General features: G+C 40.6%; 1 long non-coding RNA gene across 1 annotated transcript; it reads right to left on the bottom strand.

Moving 5' to 3' along the window:
- Nucleotides 1-2185: 2185 nt before the first annotated feature.
- Nucleotides 2186-2688, bottom strand: LOC120999987. The gene is made up of 3 exons (XR_005778714.1): nucleotides 2645-2688; nucleotides 2358-2417; nucleotides 2186-2293 (listed from the first exon to the last, which is right to left on the bottom strand). It is a non-coding gene; the product is annotated as an uncharacterized LOC120999987 (long non-coding RNA).
- Nucleotides 2689-3001: the final 313 nt, after the last annotated feature.

Genomic DNA, 3001 nt, shown 5'->3' with positions numbered 1-3001 from the left:
CCAGTGCTTTTGGATTGCAAAGGTGTTTGTGCAGAGACATAGGAAGGTAGCTGTGATTGAGATTGGCTTAAAGTCTCTTGAAAGGTTGATGCAGGTTGATAGCTGAGGGATGTGCTATGGCTTTGAGAAGGTGGAAATGTGTGAGACGTTGGGTATTGGTGGGACGTAGGTTGTCTTTGGGACGGTGGATGGCTTTGGGATGGAATAAAGTTGTGGGATGTTGATGGAAAGTTGTGGAAAGCTGGAAAGTTTTGTGCAGTGCCTAAGTTTTGGGCCTGTGGGAACTTGTGGTACGGAGGTAAAGTGTTGGATGGGGGAAAGATTTGGGACTGGCTAAAGTTTTGTGAATGGGGAAAGTTTTGTGATTGTTGAAAGTTTTGGGATAGGGGTAAGTTTTGTGACTGTTGAAAGTTTTGTGACTGGGGAGCGATATGTGGTTCAGAGTATGAGTGAGCAGGTGGAGAAGTCATGGATGTTGGGTAGGAGGTGGCTGGGGGATACGACTGAGCCAGAGGACCAAAATGAGAGGGTGGTGAGTGTTTAATATTCCAAACAGTTTTGATCAATGTCACTCGACAATCACAATTCTGCTCTGGAGTCATGTTGTCCATCCAATGACTTAACGTTAAGAGAAACTGCTGATTATGGTTAAGGGGTTCTGGACGACAAACTACCTCGACATGCTTGATCATGGTAGTTAACTCTTGCTTATACCGGGTTTGCTCCTCCTCTATTTTTAATAAACAAACAATCTCGGAAGATCAGTGCAAGATCCTCAAAGACTCTATGTGGTCTTCAAAGTGGTCTCGGCCTACTTAAAACTCTGTCAAAGGCAGAAGAAATGAACTGTTGAGTATCTTCAATCTGAGCACATGTCTCAGTTTGGCGGCCGCGCGACTCCAGAGCAGAATCCTGTGACTGAGATGGTAACGAAGTTTGATCGGTAGATCGTCCAGACAATTGTTCGGTTGATTTCTCATGTTCAAGAGGTTCTGCTTCAGGAGGGAGTGTGCTTGAATGAGTCCTAAAATAGATAGGGAAATAAAAGGTATAATTTCTATATTCATTATTGTTTTTTGCTTCTCTTTAGGATATTTAACTCACGTGCACAGCTGAAAACAACGTTGAAGAAATTGAAGATGTGGTGCATATTGGTAAGCTTTCCTCCGAGAAGCACCCGAACCACTTGGCGCCGTTCGTTCATGATTGAGGTCACGCATAAACCTATCGCGTATTGACCTCCAGCGTGTTGATATTATTTCAGCTAGAAAATAAAGATCAATTATAATAACCGTATATACTGCTATATATATTCTTTTCTGTTGACATCGGATTGCATAAAAAACTGTTGCCCCAGGCAGTCCAACATTCTGCATTGTATATAACTGAATTGGCTGTATCAGTTGTTGAAACCGAGTTTTCCGAACAGAAAACTTATGCTCACTTCACTATTTTTCCAACTAGAAACATCACTATCAAATCTTCTAAAACCAAATGAATTAACAAAAGGAATTAAATTAATGTACCACAATTATTTTGAGCCTGACGGCTCAAATCGTTCCATGTGGGAACCACATTGGCATAGACCTCTTGCCATTGTCGACGAGTCGTGTTGCGGTCTGTTTGGTCCCATAGAGCTGGCCTTGCTTCTACTAGCTGTATTAGCAGCTCACAGTTTATGATTGGGAGAATTTCTTCCTCGTCCAATACTTGCTGTCTACCCTATTTGGTTTAAAACAAATGTTATCATTACCTTAAAAAGCTACCTGCAATTCCAACTGCACTTAAGTGTTTTTGTTAAAACTTGTATAGCGAATATGTTGCATGTGCCACCACTGCCCACTGCATCTTTGGTTTTAATGAAAAAATTGTAAAAAATGTTTGGTTTCCTTGTATTTGGTCTTTGGGTGTGAAGGGCTATAAAGATATAGACTTGGCGAGCGGGTCGTTGCTTTTAATTTAATATGAGAGTAGCCCCTGTTCATGGTATGTCCATTATGGGATAAGCAACACTTAAATTTTTGTTTGGGTAAAACCAATGTCTCCAATCCTCACGGTCATTTGTTATAATAATAATAATTTTTTTTTTGGGGTATGAGGGCCACGTTATCTTATAGGTGATATAAGATACTGTATACTGGGGGCAGTGTAGACAGCTCACATCACAGCACATGTGCCTACTCACACGGCCTACACGTCCACGACTACTGCCACGACCACGTTGTCCGCGACCACCACGCCTGGAAGTTCTTGTTTGAACAGGTGATGGAGTTTCACTTTGCCTGTTTGTGTCCTAATAATATAGTTATCACAAAAGACAATTGATTACTTTAGAGAACCTAAGTATAGATACTCACATCGTCGTCGTTATGACGTCTACTTCGCGGATTTTCAATGGAATGTGTACCCTCCTGTGTCTGAAAAACAAACACAGTTTTGGATTCACTGAAAATTGCCGTCTGCCTGCCCTGCAGCAACCAAAATGCATCACCCATATACACTCTTTCAAATCTTGTTGCCAATACATTGGCCTATCTATCCTTTTGCGCTGTTGGCAAATCATGTACCTTTCGAGTTTATATCCACTGTACCAATTATGGATGTGTAGAAACCAAAAAATCTAAATATAACATTCCACACTTACTGACTCCATTGGTTCAGGAGAAAAACGCAGTTCCTCGCCAGCAGAGTATTCAGTGTCGGAGTGTCCCTGAAATAAATAAATATGTATTGTGGTTCAGACATATTTATTATTTGGAACATTAATAATTTATTTTTATTTAAAGATTTTTACCTGCATGTGAAAGGATGGAGTACTTCGAATGCCAACCGAAGGAGAAGGTGAAGACATCTGAAAACGTTACAGAACCATTATAGACAAGAGCTTATAAACATATTTCAACATACACATTGGCGCAAGATGCAACAAGGGTTAAAACTGGGATTAGTCAAAACAGAAAATTGCTCCTCTGGTCCTTAAAATTATATCAACCCCCTATTG

This window comes from Bufo bufo, chromosome 4 (genome assembly GCF_905171765.1).
Source record: "Bufo bufo chromosome 4, aBufBuf1.1, whole genome shotgun sequence".
NCBI lineage: Eukaryota > Metazoa > Chordata > Amphibia > Anura > Bufonidae > Bufo > Bufo bufo.
The sequence above is the reverse complement of the archived record's forward strand: the minus strand, read 5'-3'. Positions and strand labels throughout refer to the sequence as shown.